The sequence below is a fragment of the Chiloscyllium punctatum genome, chromosome 19, assembly GCF_047496795.1.
Source record: "Chiloscyllium punctatum isolate Juve2018m chromosome 19, sChiPun1.3, whole genome shotgun sequence".
NCBI lineage: Eukaryota > Metazoa > Chordata > Chondrichthyes > Orectolobiformes > Hemiscylliidae > Chiloscyllium > Chiloscyllium punctatum.
Window position 1 is genome coordinate 12,314,987 of NC_092757.1, and position 22,959 is coordinate 12,337,945.

Below are 22,959 nucleotides of genomic sequence, written 5' to 3' on the forward strand. Positions count from 1 at the left end.
TCTCTCGCCCTCCGCTCTGAATCCCCCCACTCTGTCTCTAGCCTCCCTGTTGTCCTCCCCTCTCTCGCCCTCCCGACTCTTGGACTCCCCTCTCTCTCGCCCTCTTCCGTCTCTCCCTTCCCTCTGTCACGCACCTCTGCTACGTCGTCCCCTCTTTCGCCCAAACCTCTCTCTCGCTGTCCCGTCACTCTCCACCCCACTCGCGCACTCCCCTCTCTGTCACCCTCCCCACTCTGACACTCCCCTCTCTCTCACCCTCCCCTCTCTCTCGCCCTCCCCACGCGTGCCCTCCCCTCTCTATCTCGCCATTCCCTCTCTTCGCACTCCTCTCTCTCTCTTGCCCTTGCCTCTCTCTCACCCTACCCTCTCTCTTGCTATACCTTTTTATCGACCTCCCTTCTCTCCCTTTCACTGCCGTTCCCGTTTAACTCTCCCTCCCCTCTCTCTCCCCCTCCCCTCTCTCATCCGCCTTTCTCTCTCCCTCTTCTGTCTCTCGACACCCCTCTGTCGCCCTCTCCCCTCTCTCTCGCTGCTCTCTCGAACTCCCCTCTCTTTCTCCCCTCTCCCCTCCCCCATCCGCACTCACTCGCCCACCCCTCTCTCTCGCCCTCCCGTCTCCCACCCTCCTCTCTCTCTCCCTGCCCTCTGTCTCTTCCCTCTCCTCCGCTATCCCTTCTTTCGCCCAACCGTCTCTCACCCTCCCCTCACTCGCCTACTCTCCCTCTCTCTCACCCTCCACACGTTAGCATTCCCTCTCTCTCACCGTCCCCTCTCTCTCGCCCACCCCTCTCGTGCCCTCCCCTCTTGTGCCCTCCCCCTGTCTCCCCATCCCCTCTCTTGCCCTCTGCTCTCTAATCCTCCCCTCTCTCGCGCTCCCCTCTCTCGCACCTCCCCTCTTTTGCCCTCCACTCAATCCTTCCACTCTCTGTCGCCCTCCCCTCTCTCACCCTCACATCCCTCGCTTACCCTCTCTCGCCTTCACGTCTTTCGCACTCCTCTCTCTCCCTCTCCTCTCTCACTCTCCCCGTCTCTCCCACTTCCCTTTCTCTCTCCACACTCTCGTACTCCCATCTCTCTCCCCTCTCCCCATCCCCGCTCTCTCGACCTGCCGTCTTTCTCGCCTCCCCTCTCTCGCCCTCCCCTCTAGCCCTCTCCTTTCCTCATCCACCCTCTTTCTCACTCCACTCTCTTTCGCCCTCCCCTCTCTCTCGCCCTCCCATCTCTCAAGCTCCCGTCTCACCCATTCCTGTGTCTTGCCCTCCCGTCTCTAACACTCCTGTCTCTCGCCCTCACATCTTTCACCCTCCCATCTCTCGACCTCCCATCTATCGTCATCCGCGATCGCACCCTCCACTCTGTCTCTACACCCCCCCTCGCAATCCCTTCTCTCGCCCTCCCATCTCTCTCGCCATCCCCCTCTCTCCCTTCCTCTCTATTGCCATCCCCTCTTTTGCCCTCCCTTCTCTCAGGACCTCCCCTCTCTCGCCCTACAGTCTCTCTTGCCCTTCACTTCTCTCCCCTCCACACTCTCTTGAACTCCCCTCTCACCCTTCCCTCACTCTCACTCTCCCCTCTCTCGCCCACATCCCTCTCTCACCCTCCCCCTCTCCTCCACCGCTCCCTCGCACTCCCCTCTCTTTCTCCCCTTTCCCCTCTTCCCCACCCCACTCCCATCCCACCCCTCACTCCCACCCTCCACTCTCCCGCCCTCCTCTCTCTCTCCCTCCCCTCTGACTCTCCCCTCTCCTCTCTCCTAAGCCGTCCCCTCTTTCTCCTAACCCTCTCTCTAATCCTCCCCTCACTCGGCATCCCCACGCCCGCCCCTCTCTCTCACCCTGCCCTCTCTTGCATTCCCCTTCTCTCACCCTCCTGTCTCTGTCGCCCTGCCCTCTCATGCCCTCCCCTCACGTGCCCTCCCCTCTCTCTCGCACTCCGCTCTCTCTCACACTCCCCTCTCTCTCACTCTCCTTTCTCTCTCAACCTCCCTTATCTCGCTCTCACTGTCCCTCCCGTCTGACTCTCCCTCCCCTCTCTCTCCCTCCCCTCTCTCTCGCCACTCTCTCGCACTCCTCTCTCTCTCCACTCTCCCTTCACCACCTCCCCACTCCCTCTCCCACCCCTCTCACTGCCCACCTCTCTCTCGCCCTGCCATCTCTCTCCCTCACCTCTCTCGCTCCTTCCCTCGCCCGCCCTCCACTCTTTCTCCTTCCGATTTCTCACCCACCCCTCTCTCGCCGACCCCCTCTCTCACCCGGCCTTCTCTCTCACTATCCCTTCTCTTTTGACCTCCATTCTCATACCTACCCTCTCTCTCCCCCACCCCTCTCTCGCACTCCTTTTTCTCTTCCTCCCCTCTCTCTCACCCTCCCCGTCTCTCGCCCTTTCCTTTCTCTCTCGCACTCTTGCACTCCCATCTCTCTCCGCTCTCCCCATCCCCGCTCTCTCGACCTGCCCTCTTTCTCGCCTCCACTCTCTCGCCCTCCCCTCTCTAGCCCACTCCATTCCTCACCCACCCTATCTCTCCCTTCACTCTTTCTCGCCCTCCCCTCTCTGTCGCCCTCACCTCTCTCTCACCCTCCCATCTCTCACCCTCCCATCGCATGCCCTGTGTATTCTCTGTGTCTTGCCCTCCCATCTCTCGCCCACACCTCGCTTGCCCTCCCATCTCTCGACCTCCCCTCTCTCACCATCTGTGATCTCGCCCTCACATCTCTCTCGCCCTCCCCATCTCTCCCCTTCCTCTCTATCGCCCTTCCTCTTTTGCCCTCCCCTCTCTCTCGACCTCCCCTCTCTAGCCCTACACTCTCTCTTGCCTTTCAAGTCTCTCCCGTCCCCTCTCTCTTGAAGTCCCCACTCTCACCCTCCCCTCTCTCCTCCGTTGGTCTCTCGCACTCCTCTCTCTTTCTCCCCTCTCCCCTCTTCCCCATCCCACTCCCTTCCCACCCTTTCCCCTTGCCCTCCACTCTCCTGCCCTCCTCTCTTCCCACCCCTCTGTCTGTCCCTTCTCCGACACCGTCCTCTCTTTCGCTGTACCCTCTATCTCACACTCCCCTCACTTGCCACCCCACGCGCCCTGCCCACTCTTGCATTCCCCCCTCTCACCCTCCCCTCGCTGTCGCCCTACCCTCTCGTGCCCTCCCCTCTAGTGTCCACCCTTCTGTCTCGCCCTCCCCCTCTCTTGCCCTCCCTTCTCTCTAGACCTCCCTTTTCTCGCTCTCTCTGTCCATCCCGTCTAACTCTCCCTCCCCTCTCTCGCACTCGCCTCTCTAACTCCCGTCGCCCCTCTCCCCCTCCCCTCTCTCTCACCCTCCCCTCTCGCCCTCCCATCACTCTCGCCCTCCCGCTCTCTCCCCCTTCCTCTCTATCGCCCTTCCTCTTTTGCCCTCCCCTCTCTCTCGACCTCCCCTCTCTCGCCCTACACTCTCTCTCGCCCTACATCCTCTTTACCCTCCCCTCTCTCTTGAAGTCCCCCTCTCACCCTCCACTCTCTCACCCTCCCCTCTCTAGCTCACCTCTCTCTCTCCCTCCCCCTCTCTCGCTCACACCCCACTCTCACCCTCCCCTCTCTCCTCCGTCGCTCTCTAGCACTCCCCTCTCTCGACGTCTCCTCTCTCACATTTCCGTCTCTCACACTCGCATCTCTCGCTCTCCCCTCTCTCGCTCTCCCATCTCTCGCGCTCCTGTCTCTCACCCTCACCTCTCTCTCACTCTCCCCTCTCGTCCTCTCGTCTCTCATCCTACCCTCTCTCGCCCTCGCGTCTCTCACTCTCCCCTCTCTCGCCCTCCCCTCTCTCCCCCTCCCCTCTCTCGCACCTCACCTCACTCGCCCTCTGTCTTCTCTCCTTCCGCACTCTCGTCCACCCCTCTCGCCTTCCTGTCTCATGCGCTACCCTCTCTCACCCTCCTGTCTCTCTTGCACCACTCTCCCTCACCCACCCCCTCTCTCACCCTCCCCTCAATCTTGCCCTCCCCTCTCTAGCTGCCCCACTCTCTCCCTCCCCTCTCACTCTCCCTTTTCTCTCTCGCCCTATCCATTTCTCGCCCTCTCCCCTACCCTCTCTCTTGCCTTCCCCTCTTTCCAACTCCCCTCTCATTTGCCCTCCCCTCTTTCGCCCTCCTGTCTCACTCCCTCCCTCTCTTAGCCTCCCCTCTCTCACCCACATCTCTCTCAACCTCCTCTCTCTCCCTCTTCTCTGTCACTCCCCTCTGCCACGCCGTCCCTTCTATCGCTCCACTATCTCTCTCACCTCATCTCACTGCCACTCCCCTCACGCCCTCCCCTCTCTCTCACACTCCCCACTCTCTCGCCATCTCCTCTCTCACCCTCCCCTCTCTCGCCCTCCCCCCTCTCTCGCTCTCCCCTCTTTCACCTAGCCCTCTCTCTCGCCTTACACTCTCTCTCGCCCTCCCCTCTCTCTCACCCTTCCTTCTCTTGCCCTCCCCTCTCTCACGCTCTACCCTCTTTAACCCTCTCCTGTCTCCCCCTCCCCTGTCTCTCACTATCCCCTCTCTCTTGATCACGCTTCTCTCCCTCCCCTCTCTTTCGCCCACCCCTCTCTCGCCCTCCTTTTACTCTCCCTCCCCTCTCTCTCACCGTCCCCCTGTCTCGCACTCCCCTCTCTCGCTCTCCTGTCTCTCGCTGTCCTGTCTCTCGCGCTTCTGTCTCTTGCCCTCCCGTCTCTCAACCTCCTGTCTCTGGCTCTACCCTCTCTCTCGCCCTCCCGTCTCTCATGCTCCTGTCTCTTGCCCTCCTGTCTCTCACCCTCCCATCTCTCGATCTCCCCTTTCTCGACCTCCTCGCTCTTGCCCTCCACTCTGTCTCTCCCCCCTCTATCGCTCACCCCTCTCTCGCCCTACTATCTCTCTCGCCCTCTCCCTCTCTCCCCTTCCCCTCTCCCTCGTCCTCCCCTCTTTTTTCTCCACTCTCTCGCCCTACCCCTCTCGCACCTCCACTCTCTCAGCCTCCACTCTCTCTCCTTCTGCTCTCTCGCCCTCCCCCTCGCCCTCCCGTCTCTCGCCCTACCCTGTCTTGCCCTATCGTCTCTCGTGCTCCCGTCTCTCGCCCTCCCATCTCACACCCTCCCCTCTGAACTTCCGGTCTCTCGAACTCCCCTCTCTCGCCCTCCACTCCCTCAGCCTTCAATCTGTCTCTAGTCTCCCTCTTGTCCTCCCCTCTTTCTCCCTACGCTCTCTTTCGCCCTCCCCTCTCTCGTCCTCACCTCTTTCGCGTTCCACTCTTTCACCCACCCCACTCTCTTGCCATCCCCTCTCTTGCCCTCCCATCTCTCACGCCCTCCCCTCTCTCTCGTTCTCCCCTCTCTCGCCCTACACTCTCTCTCACCCTCCCCCACTCCCCCTCCCCTCTCTCTTGCCCTCTCCTGTCCCACCCTCCCCTCTGTGTTGCCCTGCTCTCTCTCCACCTCCCCTGTCCCTTATCCTCCGCTTTCTTGCCCTCCTGTCTCTAGCCCTCCGCCTCACTCTTCTTCCCCTCGCCCTCGCCCTCCCCTCTCTAGCCCTCCCCTCTCTCTCTCGTCCTCCCCTCTCACTCACCCTCCCCTCTCTCACCCTCCGCTCTCTCTCACCATCCCCTCTTTCCGCCCTTCCCCTCTCTGGCCGGCTCTCTCTCACACCCTCCAGTTTCGCCCACCACTGTCTCGCCCTCCCCTCCATCGCCCTCCCCTCTCTCTCTCTTCCTCCACTCTCTCTCGCTCTCCCCCCTCTCTTGCTACCCCCTCTCTCAGGACCTCCACTCTCAATCTCCCACCCCACTAACTCTCCCTCTTAACTCTCTCTCCCTCTCTCTCGCCCTCCCCTCTCTCGCCCTCCTCTCTCTCCCCCTCCCCTCACTCAATCTCTCATCTCTAATTCTCCCCTTTCTCGCCCTTCCTTCTCTCGTCTTCCCCTCTCTCGCCCTCCACTCACTCACTCTCCCCTCTCTCTCGGCCTCCCCTCTCTTGCGCACTGATCTTTCGCCAACCCTTATCTTGCCCTCTAATCTCTCTCCCTTCCCCTCTCTCGCCCTCTGCCCTCTCGCACCTCCCCTCTCTCATCTCCGATCTCTCTCCCTCCGCTCTCGCGCCCACCCCTCTCGCCTTCCCCTCTCTCCCCTACCCTCTTGTCACCTCCCCTCTGCCATTCCCTCCCCTCTCTTGTCCTCCCATCTCTCTCCCTCCCCTCTCTCGCCTTCCGCTCTCTCGCCCTCCCCTCTCTCTCCCTCCCCTCTCTCTCACCCCCACCTCTCTCTCGCCCTCCCCACTCTCAACCTCTCCTATCTCGCCGTCCGCTCTCTCGCCCTCCCCTCTCCCGCCCTCCCGACACTCGCACTTCTGTCCCTCGCCCTCCTCTCTCGCCCTCCCCCTCTCTCCCCTCTCTCATGCCCGCCCCTCTTTCGCCCACTGCTCTCTCGCCCTCTCCTCTCGCGCCCTCCCATCTCTTCGCTATCCCCTCTCTCTCCTCCTCCCTTCTCTTGCCCTTCCCTCTCTTGCCCTCCCCATCGCTCTCCCTCGCCTCTAACTCTTCCTCCCCTCTCTCTCGCCCTCCCCTCTCTCTCGCCCTCCCCTCTCTCTCCACCCCACTAACACTACCTCCCCTCTCTCTCGACCTCCCCTCTCACACCCTACCCTTTCTCTTGTCCTCCCCTCTCAGAGCCTCCTTTGTCTCGCCCACACGCTCCTGACCTCCTCTCTCACTGCATCCCCACTGTCTCTCCCATCACTCATGCCCTGCCCTCTTCTGCCAACTCCTCTCTCGCCCTCACCTCTCTCGACATCCCTGTCCCGCCCTCCCCCTCTCTCACCCTCCACTCTCTCGCCTCCCCTCAATCTTGCCCTCCCCTCTCTCTCGCACACCCCTCCGACTCACCCTCCCCTCTCTCTCCCTCCCTCTCTCGCACGCCCCACTCTCTCCCCTCTCTCTCGCCCTCCCCCTCCCTCGCGCTCCACTCTGTTAACCTCACCTCTTTTGCCCTCCCCTCTCTCTTGTCCCCCCGTCTCTTGCCCTCCCGTCTCTCACCCATCCCTCTCTCGACCACCTCTCTCTCTCCATCCGCACTGTCCCTCCCACATTCATGCCCTCCCCTCTTTTGCCCACCCCTTTTTCTCACCCTCCCCTCTCTCGTCATCCCCTCTCCCGCCCTCCCCTCTCTCGCAACCTACACACTCGTGCCTACCCTCTCTCCTGCTCTCCCCTCTCTCTCTCGCACACCCCTCTGTCTCGCCCTCCCGTCTCTTTGTCCCTCACCTATCTCGCCTTCCCCCTCTCTCGCCCGCCACTCTGTTGACCTCACCTCTTTTGCCCTCCTCGCTCTCACCCTCCCCTCTGCCTCGCCCTCCCGATCTCTCACCCTCCACTCTCCTTCTTCACCCTCTCTCACCCTCCCCTCTCTCCCTCCCCTCTCTCGCCCACCCCCTCTCACGCTCTGCCCTCTCTCGCCCCCCTCTCTCCTTCCCCTCTCTCTCGCCTTCCACTCTGCCTCGCCCTCCGCCTCTCTCGCCCTCCACTCTCACGCCCTCCCCCTCCCTCTCCACCTTCTCTCACCTTCCCATCTCTTTCCCTCCCCATTCTCGCCCTCCATCCTCTCACGCACTCCCCTCTCTCCCCCTCCTCTCTCTCTCGCCCTCCCCTCTCTTGCCCTCAGGTCTCTCGCCCTATTCTCTCTCGCCATCCTCTCTCTCGCCCCCTCTCTCGCTCTTCCCTCTCTGTCGCCCTCCCAGTCTCTTCCTCCCCTCACTCTGGCCCTCCACTCTGTTGACCTCACCTCTTTGTCCCTCCCCACTCTCGCCCTCCCCTCTGTCTCACCCTCCCACTCTCTCGCTCTGCACTCTCACACACCCCTCCTTCTCCACACTCTCTCGCCTTCCCCCTCTCTTTCTCTCACCCCTCTCTCACCCTCCCCATCGCCCTCCCCTCTCTCACTCTCCCCTCTCTCTCCCTCCCCTCTCTCTCACCCTCCCCACTCTGTTGCCCTTCCCTCTCTGTCGCCCTCGCCTGTCCCCGCCTCTCTCTCGTACTCCCCTCTCTCTTGCCCTCACAACTCTCTCCCTCTCCACTTTCTCGCCCTCCTCTCTCTCACGATCCTCTCTCTCGCAGTCCCTTCTGATGCCCCCTCACTCGCCCTCCCCTCTCTCGCCCTCCCCTCTCTCTCACCCTCCACGCTCTCTCGCCCTCCCCTCTCTGCTGCCCGCTCCACTCCGTTGCACTCCCGTCTCTCTCGCCCTTCCCTCTCTTCTCTACAATCTCGCTCTCCCCTTTCTATTGCTATCCCCTCTCTCTCGGGTTCCCCTCTCACTCGCCCTCTCCTCTCTCTCTCGCCCTACCCTTTCTCTCGTCATTTCCTCTCTCTCTCGCCATCCACTCTCTCACATCCTCATCTGTCTCCATCCCCTCTCACTCTCCTATCTCTCGTCCTCCCCTCCCTCACACTCCTCACTCTCTTGCCCTTCCCTCTCTCCCGCCATCCACTCTCTCTCACCCTCCCCTCTCTCGACCTCCTCTCTCGCTCGCCCTCCCCCTCTCCTGCCCTCCCCGCTCTCGCCCACCTCTCTCTCACTCTACCCTTTCTCTCGCCCTCCCCCTCGCACTCCCGTCTTTCGCCCTCCACTCTCTCTCGCCCTCCTCTCTCTCCCGCCCCTCTTTCTCGCACGCCCACACACACTCTCCCCCTCTTGTCCTCCTCTTCTCGCCCTTACCTCTCCCATCATCCCCTCTCTCGCCCTCTCCTCTCTCGCTCTCCCCTCTCTCGACCTGCCCTCTCTCGCCATCCACCTCCCGCTTCCCCTCTCCCGCCCTCTGCACACTCCCTCCCTCTGCCATCTCTCGTCTTTCCCTCTCTTGTCCCATCATGTCTCTCGCCTCCCCCTTTCTCACTCTCCCCTCTCTCACCCCCATCTCTCGCCCTGCCCTCGCTTGCCCTCCCCTCTCTCGCCATCTGTCGCCCCTCTCTCCCCTACCCTCTCTCTCCCCAGCCTCTCTCTCCCCCCACCGTCTCTACCCCCACCGTCTCTCCCTCTCACCCTCTCTGTCTCCCACCCTCTCTCTATCACAGCCTCTCTCACCCACCCTCTATCCCACCCACACTCTCTTTCCCACCTTCTGTCTCTATCCCTCGCTCACGCCCTCCCCTCTCCCCCCCTGTTTCCGCCTCTATCCTCCTCTCTTCTCCCCTATCTCGTCTCCCCCTCTCCCCCCGCTGTTTCTCCCCTCTGTTTTCTCCCCTCTCTCTACCCCTTCTCTCTGCACCACTCTCTTTGCCCCATCCCTCTCTATATCCCCCACTCTCTTCTCCTTTCTTCACCTCCCTCTCTCTTAGCCTCTCTCTCTACCCCCATCTCTACTTCCCTCTCTCTCACTCTTCTCTCTCGTCTCTCAACCGCTCCCCTCTTTCATGCCATCCTCTCTCCACACTCCTCTCTTCCCCTACTCTATCCCCTTCTCTCTCCAGCCTCGTCGCTCTTCCCTCCCCTCTCTCTCCCCTCCCCTCTCTGCTCCTCTCTCCCCCTTCTCTCTCTCCCATCCTCTCTCTCCCCCCTAACCTTCCTCTCTCTCCGTCTCTCACCCTCCACTCCCTCTCGCCCTCTCTCTCCCCTCTCTCTCTCACTCTCTTCCCACTCTCTCTTCCACTCTCTCTCCCCTCTCTCTCTTCCCTCTCTCTTTTGCCTCTAACTCTCCGTGCTCCCTCCCCTCTCTTTCCTCTCCCTCTTTCCCTTTATTTCACTCTCTCACTCTCTCTACCCCTCTCTCTTTACCTTCAATCTCGTTCTCACTCTATCTCTGCTCTCTCTTCCCCCTCTCCCACCGCGCTCTGCCCCCACTCTCTCCTCTCTCTTCACACCCTCTCTCACCCTCCCCTCTCTCAATACACTCTCTCTCGCCTCCTCTCCTCGTCCCTCTCTCTCTCGCCCCCACTTTCTTACCCTCCCTCTCTCTTGCCCTCCCTTTCTCTCGTCCCCCTTTCTCTCTCACTACTTTCTCTCGCCCCCCACATTTTTCCCGAGTCCCTCTCTCTCACCCTCTCTCTCTCGACCCCTTTCTCTCTCCTCCTCTCTCTTGCGCGCTCTAACGCACTTTCTCTAACCCCCTTTCTCAAACCCCCTCTCTCTCGCCCCCCTCTCGCCCGCGCTCCCTAACCCCTCTTTCTCTCGCCCCCCTTTCTTCCCCATTCTCTTTCTCCCACTCTCTCTCCCCTCTCTCTCTTCCCTCCCTCTCTCCCCTGCCTCTCTCTCTCCCACTCTTTCGCTCACCCTCTTTCTCCCTCCCCTCTCTCTCGCCCTCCCCCGTCTCCCCTCTCTCTCTTTTCCCCCTTTGTCTCTATCTCTGCTCTCTCTCCCTCTGCTCTCTCTCCCTCTCTCTCCCATCGCTCTCCTTCCCCTCACTTTCTCTCTCCCACTCTCTCTATCCCTTCTCTCTTTTCCCTCTCTCTCTCAACCTCTGCTCTGTTTTCCCTCTCTCTCTCCGTGCTCTCCCACGATCTCTCTTCCCCTTTCTCTCTCCCTCTCTCTACACTCCCTGTCTCCTACTCTCTCCCCCTCTCTATCTCTTCCCTCTCTCTCCCCATCTCTCTCTCTCCCAGACACTCTCTCCCCTCTCTCTTTTTCCCCGCTCTCTATCTCGCCTGACGCTTGCCCCCCTCTCTCTCGCCCCCTCTCTCTTGCCACCCTCTCTCTCGCCACTCTCTCTTGCCCCCTCTCCCTCTCCCCCTATCGCCCCCACCCTCCCGTCACCTCTCTCTAACCCCCTTTCTCTCGCCCACACTCTCTCTCGCCCCCTCTCCACTCGCCCCCTCTCTCTCGCTTCCCCTCTCTTTTGAACCGCCCTCCCCTCTCTCCTGCCCCGCTCGCTCTCTCGCGCCCTCTCTCTCTCTCGGCCCCCTCTCGCTCGCCTTTCTCTCTCGCCCCTCTCTCTCGTTTCTCTCTCGCCCCCTCTTCTTACCCCTCCTCTCTCATTATCTCATCTCCGTCTCTCTCTCTCTCTTTCCCTCATCGTATCTCTCCCTTGCTCCTCTCTCTCCCCCGTTCCTTCACTCTCTCTCTCCACCTTCTCTCACTCTCGATCCCCATCCCTCGGTGTCTATCTCTATCCACATCCCTCCGTTTCTCTTTGACTGAATCTTTCTCCCGCCCTCCCTCTTTCTCCCGCTCTCTCTTTTCCCCCTCTCTCTCTATCTCAGGTCTCTCCCTCTCACTATCTTACTCTGTCTCCCTCATCTTTCCCTCTGCCTTTGATAGAGAGACTGGGTGGTTGGTGGTGAGGCTTCGTGTGGGAGTTGGGGGTGAGAGGATAGAGAGATGTGGGAGGATGGAGGATGGGGAAATGGGGAAGAGATGGAATTGTGCGAGGGAGACAGAGTCGGCAGGAGAGAGCGAGAATAGGGGCAAGGTGGAGAGGAAAGAGTGGAGGCTGGTGGAGGAACCGGGGTTGGGGTGTGTGTGTGTGAGAGAGGGGGGACAAGGGAGAGTGAAAGGGAGAGCTGGTGAGAAAGAGTGAATGCGCAGAGAGAGAGAGAGAGAGAGATATCTGGAGAAAGAGTGGGGGAGAGGAAATGGGAAGGCCATGTTGGAGTCGGGAGCACAGAGCGAGTTCAACCCAGCTCCTGATCTCAAGGTCAGGTGCCCACCCCTTTACTGAGGACCAGGCCTTGGGGCTGAGTCTGTCTCTCTCCACCTCAACCTCTCCAACACAAAGGCACACAATAACATCGGTCACTCTGCTGCTTGGCACGCTTTAATGAACATTTTTATTGTTTACAAATGGAAGTGATAGACTCAGTCAGTGGGATGGTGCCTTTTATCACTGGGCCCTGCATTGTGAGAAACATTGAAATATTTCCCTGTAACCCTGCTTTGGGAAAAGGATTGACAAACCAGCGCTACCCTTAGTCTATTACCATAGTGACAGGCTGCTCCATCGCTGAAACACTGAACTGAAATGAGAAAATCCCGGATGGATTGATTAATGAGGGAATTTGATTGATGGATGGATTTGGGTGAAGGGATATTTCAGCACATTCTTCAGTTGCTGCCTGAACTTAGTCTGGGTCACGGCATAAATCGCGGTGTTCGTGCAGCAACTGAGGAGCTGCAGCATGAAACCTAATTCCTGCACGTAGGGATGGAGAAACACAGAAGTATCCACAATCCGCCACATCCGGTTCCATATACAAAAAAGCATGAACGTTGACCATAACAGGATGAAATTGGCCGAGATCACAAATAGTAGAATGATGGATTTTTTTCGGTTTCTCATTTCAGTGTCAGACTGAGTGTCCCCATTGGTGTGAGTGCGGAGTCTCCTGCGGGCTCTGCTGGTCACTAAAATATGTCTGACAGTGAGAACATTGAACAGCAAAATCAGGAGAAATGGGACACAAGGGTTTAGAATGTGGTGGAGGGATTCGAATATGACCCAGACAGTGGAGAATCGAACAGCGTCTGTTACCTCACAAAACCAGGGCTCGTTCATCAGCCAATACCGTGCCGCGAGCATAAAATACCAGAAAACGTTCTTTAAACAGCTCAGCAAAGTTACAGCTCCCAGAACGACAGCCGCCGTTTTTTCACTGCAATATTTACTTTTCAGCTTCTGGCAACAAATGGCCACAAACCGATCAAAGGTGAAAGTGACAGTGAACCAGACAGAGCAGTCAGTGGCTGCATAAAGCAGGACGGCGTGGATATTACACACGGGGGCGGAGTCCTTCAGGAAATAAAACTGTTCCCGATAAACAATGGGAATGTGTCTCAGTATCAGGTCGAGGATAATGACCAGGACATCTGCCGCTGCCATGGCCCCCAGGTAACGTCTGACACATGGAGATAATCCACAATCTTTATAAAGCAGGACGTAGATGGTCATTACGTTAACTGTGAGGAAGGAAAACAAACCCATTATCCATCAGCCTGGAGGCAAAGGCACCCGTTTGATCGGGGACCCAGTGAGATTTTCAAATGTGTCCCGGTATTCAGGGATGTATTAAAATAATTGGAGCTGGAATAACAAATGTGAAGGTCGGAATTACTGACAAAAATGTGACATAAACCGCAAGAAACCCTCCCTCCCCACAGACACAGAGACACATCCATAAGGACAGATGGTTTCTCGAACATTCCCAATCACTTGATCACTCGAGAGCAGACACAGGTCCCTCCTTCCCAGTTCCTAATACGGAGGGTGGGAACGTTGCTGTCCTGAAGGATTCTCTCCCAGTTTCCTGAAGACAAACAGAGTTTGGGAATTTCTGTATTTTGGTCTAAATTGTGGTCGATCCTATGTCGTGGAGAAATGTAAACGCAGGGAAAACGTATTCACCCCTTTAACTGCCTGAGGGGCCTTCGGAACAGTGTCTCCTTCTCCTTGGAACGGGATCTCTTCACTCGGGATATTTTCTTTTGTTCAATTCACTGACGTCCGGCCGTTCACAAACAATGTTGGGGACAGAACATTCCGGGCAACGGCAGTTATAGAATGTTGGGGACAGAACTTTCCGGGGAATGTCAGTTATAGAATGTTGGGGACAGAAGGTTTCTGGGAATTTCAGTTGTAGAATGCCATGGACAGAACGTTCCAGGGAATGGCAGTTGCAGAATGTTGGGGACAGAACGTTCCGTGGAATGACAGTTACAGGATGCTGGGGACAGAATGTTCCGGGGAATGTCAGTTATAGAATGTTGGGGACAGAACGTTCCGTGGTGGTCCTTGACCCTTTTAATCACCTTTCCCCCCATACCCGCCCCATCAACATGATGTACTGTGCCTGGACGCACTGTAACATTAATGGGGTGAGAGATGGAGGGTCCAATAACAGGAATGGGATCAAAAGGCATTGTCCGATCAGCTGAAATGGTTAGATATACCACATTCTCAATCAACCTCACAGAACCAGTCTAGACACCATAAACCCAGTGGAGATAACTGTTCACAGTGGAACACTGTGTCGATCAGGCCAGTGCACTGCTCAGGACAGCCCAGTAATCTGTCCAGAGTGGAACACTGCACAGTTCATCTCAGGGCACTTATCTTCAAACGCAGACTAGACATCTGTGCACTATGGAAAGCTGGGATAGATGCTGGAATCCAAAGTAGAGAGGCAGGAAGCTGGGAGAACACAGTCAGCCAGGCAACATCAGGAGGTGGAACAGTCGACGTTTCGGGTGTAACATTTCTGCAGGAACCCTGAAGGAGGGCTACACCCGAAACATCAAATTCTGCACCTCCTGATTCTGCATGGATTACTGTGTTCCTACAGCAAGTATTCAGCATGGGAAGCAGTGCAGACTACAACAGTGCATTGGTCTATAAACCCTGACTAGATATCTGTCCAGCACCGGGAGCTGTACAGACCAGATCAGTGCATTGATCTATAAACTCGGACGAGAGATCTGTCCAGTATGGGCAGATGTGCAGAAACAGCAGAGCACTATTATGTTAACCTGAAAAAGATATCTATCCAGCATGGGAGCTGCACAGACCACATCAACCAGATAGTCTGACCAGCACAGCAAACTGCAGTGATCACCCGTGAATTAAACTGTAAACTAGGGGTAGTTACCCTCCCAGCATGTCGGACTGTGCACACCACCCCAGTGCATTGATCTGTAATCCAGGTGCAGTCACCCTCCCAGCATGGAGGATTGTGTACACCACCCCATTGCAATGATGTGTAAACCAGGAGCAGTTCCCCTCCCAGCATGTAGGAATGTGTACACATCCCCAGCGCATTAATCTGTAAACGAGGAGCAGTACCCTACCAGCATGTAGGACTGTGTACCCCCCCTCTGTGTATTGATCTGTAAACGAGGAGCTATTACCCTCCCAGCATGTAGGACTGTGTACCCCACGCCGGTGCAGTGATCTGTAAACCAAGGAGCTGTTACCCTCCCCGCATGTAGGACTGTGTATCCCACCCCAGTGCATTGATCTGTAAACCAGGAGCTATTCCCATCCCAGCATGTAGGACTGTGTACCCCACCCCAGTGCAGTGATCTGTAAACCAGGAGCTGTTACCCTCCCCGCATGTAGGACTGTGCACACCGCCCCATTGCATTGATCTGTATACTAGGAGCAGTTACCCTCTCAGCATGTAGGACTGTGTACCCCACCCCAGTGCATTGGTCTGAAAACCAGGAGCAGTTACCCTCCCAGCATTTAGGGCTGTGTACCCCACCCCCGTGCATTGATCTGTAAACCAGGAGCAGTTACCCTCCCAGCATGTAGGACTGAGTCCACCATCCCAGTGCATTGCTCAGTAACACTGTGTTAGATCCCTGCCCAGCGTGGGGAATCCTTCAGCCCCTGCTGGAAGTGACAGGATGTGCAGCTCCCATTCATTTCCAGCTCCATATCTCCATTGTACCATGACAAGGGAGTGCTGTGGTGTGAACATCACTGCCAGAGAGAGATGGCAGGGGAATCAGTTTAAATATCACCACATGGGAGGGGTTTGGGAAATAGACAGAGAGGGAGAGACTGAGAGACAGTGTCATGGAAGGATGCTGGGAGATGTTTACAGGTTTCAGAATGCTGAAATGTCGACACTTCGATCGCATCCTGTAACATGAGCCAAACTTTCCAGGAAAGATGGGATAAAGGGATAATAGTGTGAAGTCAGGCGAGCAATTGTTCTGCAGCTTTGTAACTGGAAGTGGTTTCAAAAGAATCTATGACTCATTGGGCAGATTCTAACAATAATTTCCCTCAGTGCCATTTTAATTGAGTGTGACAGAGGGATCATCCGCACGAGGCTGATTTAGTTTCCTGGTGCTATCTTATCGAACCCACCTCATTAACTACCCATCACCCCATGGTATAACTCACATTCAATACCAGCCCGATTTTAACACCCATCATGGCTGGAGGTACTGACCATCGCGCGGATGTTCCTGGATATTCCGTGATCTCTTACACTCGTGTTATCTTTAAAAGGCCAATGGACACACGGTTGAGCTTTCTTCGTTTGGAGCTGCCCTGTACAGTTTACCCCGAGCATGGAAGATAAGGGTCAATTACACCACAGTGGGTCAACGGGGCACGGAGGCCCTGGTGGATGGGTTAGTACAGAGGGTAACCACTCTCTTCCCAGAGTGGGCCTCACCACCAGACACACAAGCACGGTCTGACCTCCCCACCCAGCTCAGTGCAGTATCTGCGGTCTGACGAAATGTCTAGCAATACAGGACAAGCATCAATAATCTCCCCTGCTCTGTCAGGACAAGGGTCACTGTAATCTCTCTATTCCCTCAACTGACTGTATATCTGTCATAGCACCTAACACTGAACAAGGCTCATGCTCCACCACTCTCAATACTGCATGCAACAACTTTCCCCCATCTCCCCCCTCTCTCTCTCTCTCTCTCTCTCTCGGCTCCACTTTACCCCTTACACAAATAACCCAGCATGGATACAGCACTGTGGACTGATTCCCTCCGGACACTTCACCATGTGCCCCCTCCCCACCTGCACGAACACTAACAGCAGGGGCACTCCCTCCCACTCTTCCTTTCTCCCATTTCAGGAGAAACAGCCTGGAACAGGACAGGAAGGGCCAAGCCGAGTGGTGGAGTGCCCAATATCCGATACCCCCTCCGGCCACGTGGGGAGGACCCTGGTAGGAGTCAGAGAGGACCGGGACGCCTCGTGTGGAGACTGTGTAACATCCACGCCCCACCGATCGAGTAAGGAGCGATGTTCAGTGAAGGGCAATTCTCACTTTAAACCCACTGGCAGTTCCGTTTTCCCTGGCACAAATTAGAAGCTGTGGCCCTGATGCCACTCCCTTTTGTGTCGAGCTAGTACAAATTGAATCCCCACGGTCTAAATGGGCAGGAGAGTGGGCTCACAACACATCGTCACTACCACCTCCCAGGAAGGGAGCATGGAGACTCCCTCCTACATCACGTCCAGTAAACAGCTCAGATACTGAAACTCATCTGTGATATATACTGCTCTCCCCACTTGTCCTGACATCTTCAATAATCTATGCTCATATACACCCAGCGCTTTCTGTTCCTGCAGCCCCTTTATAACGGTACAGCCTGTTTTAAGCTGTCTTTCCATGTCCTTCCTACCAAATTGCATCACCTCACATTGCTCCGCATTGTTCCCTATCTGCCCGAAAATTACACCATCGCGTCATTGTCCTGTTAAAGTTCCACGCTGTCCTCCATAGAATTCACATTTCTTCTAGGTTTGGTGCCATTTCCAAGCATTGATATTGTCATAGCATCACAGTTCCCAAGAAACAATTGAAATCCTGCCGCATGCACGAGTGTGAGCACGTGAAATACTGCGACATTCCCACGGACGGAGTCGAATAATGAGATTTTGTCAACAGAGCAACAAGAATCCTGACACACATCAGACACAGGGAATGAAAAATGACAAATCATGGAGTAAGAGAAATCTGGAAAGGCTTTGCTTATCTTCATTGACATCATGGTATTACTGCGATGAAATTGAAAGTGCGTACTGTACATTTAAAAGAGAATGAATGCTATACTGAATTCAGAGCTTACAGGCTCCTGTGTATATGAGAATATGGCAGATCCAGAGTGTCAAGGACAACTGAATATATGTCACATTTGTCTGTGAAATAGATTCCTGAGCTGGTTGCTGTTTGGACAATTCGAATTTTACAAATCAGCTTAAAGTATACCCCAGGATGCCAAAACGAAACCAAGTTTGACTTTTTTGTTTTTCAAAAATCGAACCAATGAGATAATCTGATGCTGTGGATATTAAACATGCAGGCACTTTGAAAATTGCAGACAGAGCAAATGCCATCAACACACATCCAAGAGATTAGGAAACACTCTATCAAAGGTACCTTTTCACATGAAACATATCCACAGTAAACAGAAAGAAGATGACCCAGGGAGATCTTAGGCCGGAAGAAGACACAAAAACAACAGCTGCTGTGTGATTTTGAAATTACATTGATGTGATATTAATAAGTGTCTTATAGAAAACATATATCGTTCTAGTTGGAGTTGGATAATAAGCAATTAAGAGAAAGGGGTCTGAGAGTTGTGAATAGTTGATGTAAAATGTTAACTTTTCGAGGTAAAAAAATAAATTGATGAGTTTATTTAAACAGTGCAATTTGGGAGTTCTCTGTCACTCATACTGTAACAGTTTACGAAGTGAATTGAGTATTTCTTTATGTTTAGTTTAAACTACCAGTTGAGCTTCACGCAGTGTCCCAACAATTGCTGTGTGTGTATCTGTGTGTCTCTGTGTGGGGCAGGTCTGGCTGTCTCTGTGGTGTTTAAAGTGATGCAATGCCACCCTCTGCTAGCCACCCCACACGCCACTGCACAAGCAATAGCAGAGGGTGAAAACAACAGAGGGGGAGGGCGAGGTCAGCTGCTTACAGCACCATCCAAATGGATGTCTTATCCATGTACTGATCGAAATGTGCTTTAAACATTGTAACTGTCCCTGCTTTCACCACTTCCCCTGAATGTTCATTCAACATAAAGCCAGATTCTGTCTAACCTAATTGCCTCTCATGACTTTTGTAAATCTGTTTTTCCACGCACATTAGAGTATCCCTTAGTTTTGAATCCCCAACACTAGGGAAAATACGTCAGCCCTTCAGTTTATCTGTACCCCTCATGATTTTATTAACCTCTGTAAGGTTACTCCTAAATCTCATACTCTCCAGTGAAAAACTTTCCAGCCTTTCCAGCCTCTCCTTATCGCTCAATCCCTCCATTCCCAACAACATCCAGGTTAATCTGTTCTCAATCCTCTCTAGCTGATGAATATCAAGGTCAATAATATCAAAGTGAATAGTCAAGGTGTTTTCTATGAGTATGGGGAGTCCAAAACTAGATAGTACATGTTTAAGGTGAGAGGGGAAAAATTTAATAGCGACCTAAGGGGCAGCTTTTTCACCCAGAGGCTGGTGTGCCAATGGAATGAGCGGCAGGGTGGCCAGAGTGGACACAGTATTCCAAAAGAGGCCTCACCAATGTCCTGTACAAATCCCCATAACGTCCCAATTCCGATACTCAAAGGTCCGACCTATGAAGACATATGTGTTAAACACCTTCTCAACCGCACTATTTATATGATATGCAAATTTTAAAGAATTAAACCTGACGGCCTAGGTCTCTGTTCGACAACAATGTCAAAGACCGTGCTTTTAACTGTATAGGTCCTGTTCTTGTTTGATTTACCAAATTCAAAACCTCAAATTTATCTAAACTAAACTCCATCTGCCAAACCTCAGCCCAGTGTGTGATATTGCCACCTCCTCCTTTAAAATATCATCCCCCTCTCCAGAAGGCCTGCACACTTCGGCCTTGATTTTCACAAAGACCCCGAGCTTGCTTTGCCTTGTGTGGTTAGGGGGAGGAGGAGCAGATTGCAGACACAGTCAGTGACGAGGTGACTCTGGACAGTAATCAGCGGCCTGGTATGATTTCATGGTTTTCGGAAGAGGGCAGTCAGTCGTGAGAGGTGGGTAATACTGATCGGTGATTTTGGGCCAGAAATTATGCTTTTTCTTCGTCTGTGGTGTTCAGTGATAAAAATCTATTCGAGACCCTTCATTGGACAGAATGTGACTGCAGTATATCTTTCCCTAATATTGTAGATTACAGATAATAGCGACTAAAGACGTTCATAGGTAATTTCCATGGCGCAGCACGTGCACTCAACATGCCACAGTTGAGACAAATATCTTGCATTTATTTAACAATAAAAAGTGTTTTTGTAATTCAGTAATGGTAACCTTATTATAAAAATCCACGTCGAGCTGAAAGCTGGCACTTAAAATATGACTCAAAGTCTGGGTATGCAAGTGTAGTGGGGAATGTCCCTGCCTCTGAGCCGGAACTCTGGATTTGAGTGCAATTCCTGAACTTGTGTGGTAGTGTTCCTAGCTCTGGACTAGTAGGACTGGATTCAAGGCCTGCCTGTTGCAGAGGCATATCACAGCATGTCAGAACAGGCTGATGAACAAACACACAGGAGAATACTGTTACAGCTTTATGGGTATTGCTGAGTGATGCGAGGGTCCCTACTTCCGGGCACAAAAGTCTAGGTGTAAATCCCACAGAAGTGTCTCATGATACATCTGAACAAACTGATTAAAATGGATTTAGAATTGTGACTTGATAGATAAGGAAGAGGTGTCAGTATTGAATTTCAGAATTTAGTCACAGGATGAGTGAAAGTACAGCTATTTGTGTTGATTGGAGTCACAGTTCGCAACAGTAGATGTTTATAAAATGCGAATGGTTATGGATAGGCTGAGTAGTCAGGGGTTTTCCCAATGTTAGGGGCGTCCAAAAGCAGAGTGCCATTGGTTGAACGTGAGAGGGGAAACATTTTCAAGAGGCCTAAAGGGCACCATTTCACAGAGATGGTGGTGTGTGTATGTAATGAGCTGCCAGAGGAAGTGGTGGAGGCTGGTACAACTACAGCATGTAAAAGGCATGCTGGGTACTGATAGGCCTGCTGAGCGTTTCCAGCAATTTCTGTATTTCTTTTAAAAATGCATTCAGTTTAACACAGGTATTCTGAATATTTTAAAATTATTTTTTAATGATACATGGCCATGTAAACATATTTCAAATCGACCGAGACCATTTTATGCTAAGGGTATGGCTCTGTGTATGACAGCAACAATGATGCACCTACATGGAACAGAGAATGTGATGGAGACATAGTTTGGGCAATGTACAAGGGACTTAACATGGTCCATTCTGGGAGCGGATGACATTATTGTGTGATTCAGCTCAGAGAGGGAGAAAATGTATTCTGCCCGAGAAAGAATGGCCTATTGCGCTCTCTCTCCTTCATTGTTCCTCATCACAGCAATGTGTGCGAGCTTAAAAATAAAACTCTAAAGTCATCGTAACCGTTCTTATTTTTATAGAATCCCTGCAGTGTTGAAACAGGCCCTTTGACCCAACAAGTCCATACCAACCTTCCCAAACAATTCCCTTATATTTATTACTGAATAATGCACCTAATCTAGAAGTCCCTGAACACTATGACAATTTAGCATGACCAATCCACCGAACCTACACACTTTGAGTTGTGGTAAGAAACTGGTTCACCCATTTAGAAGCACGCACAAACACAGGGAGAATGTACAAACTCCACACAGACAGTCACCCAAGGATGGAACCAAACACAAGTCCCTGGTGCTCTGAGGCAGCACTGCTAACCACCGTCCTACCCTTTGGGTGACCATTGACCATAATTCTTTGGAATCTATTCACTGCCTAAATTAAAGGGATTTCAGCCAAATCAAAACTCTCCCATAATGGAATCACATTGCTCGCAGCACGTTTTGGACAATCTCGCAATTTTTCCTTATGTCATGAGTTCCAATAATATTTGGAAAAAGTTCTTTCAAGTTAAAATTGCAGAGATTTTGTTTATGTATGTGTGTTGTTAGAAAGGGAAATATTGATTATATAGTTTGCCATTCATCTTTCCATCATAGTTTGAGTAATATTGCTCTGGATCATAAACGTGTGGTTTTAGCAGATTAAAGAAACTAGCCTGACTTGTTCCTAAAACTGACCCTGACCCAGTCTGTGACCGATATCATCGGCCATATCGCCGACCTGGTTACATTTAACATTTGTTGTAAGCAGTGGAGGAGTGGGACAAGAAAAAGAAACAGTGACCCAAAAGCCGGGGAACGATAGACCAGTGAGCCTGATGTCAGTGGTGGGTAAGTTGTTGGACGGGATTCTGAGGTATTGCATTTACATACATTTGGGAAGGCAAGGGCTAATCTGGGTAGGCAACGTGTCTTTCTACATGGGAAATCATGTCTCATTAATTTGGTTAAGTTTTCTGAAGAGGTGACAAAGAAGATTGATGAAGGCAGTTTGGTAGACATTGTCTACATGGACGTCAGCAAGGTGTTCATTTAAAGAACAAAGAACAAAGAAAACTTACAGCTCAGGAACAGGCCCATCGCCCTCCAAGCCCGAGCCGATCCAAATGTACAGTCTGAATCTGTCAGTCAATTCCGAAGCATCTGTATCCCTCTGCTCCCCGTCTACTCATACATCTGTCTAGATGCATCTTTAAATGAAACTGCCGTGCCTGCCTCTACCACCTCTGCTGGCATTGTGTTCCAAACACTCACCACCCTCTGGGTGAAGTCCTTACCGCGTGTATGCCCGGTAAACTTTCCACCTCTCACTTGGAAAGCATGACCTCTCGTTATTGAATCCTTCACCCTGGGAAAAAATCTTGTCACTATCCATCCTGTCTATACCCTTCATGATTTTGCAAACCTCAATCAGGTCCCCCCTCAATCTCCTTTTATCGAGTGAAAATAAGCCTAATCTAATCAACCTCTCTTCATAGTTAATATTTCATTCCGATCGGTAGACAGATTAGTCAGTATCAGAAATATGGGATACAGAAGAAGCTAGTAACAATTGGCTTGACGGAAAAGGGATATATTTCAGACTGGAGGCTTGTGAGCAGCAGTGTGCTGCAAGAATCAGTACTGAGTTCACTGCATTTCATCATTTATGGAAAGGATTTAGATGTGAATATTGGTGCTATAGTTAGTAAGTTTACAGATTACATCAGAAAGGTGGTGTAGTAGATTATCTCAGAGTAAAATGAGACCAAAATTAGATGGGACAAAGGGGCAATGAATGACATATGAATTTTAATTTAGATAAATATGAGGTTTTGCATTTTGAGAAGGCAAATCAGGGCAGAAATAATACAGTTAATGGTAAGGCCCTGGGGCGTGTTGTGGAACAAAGAGACCTCGGGCTGTAGGTACATCGTTCCTTGAAAGTGATGTCGCAGGTCGACAGAGTGGTGCTGAACACATTTGGCACATTTGTCTTAATCAGTGAGCATTGAGTATAGGAGTTGTGGTGGCATGTCGCATCGATACAGGATATTGCTGAGGCCACTTAAGAATACTGCGTACAAGTCAGTTTTCTGCAGAAATGACTTACACAGATGTTC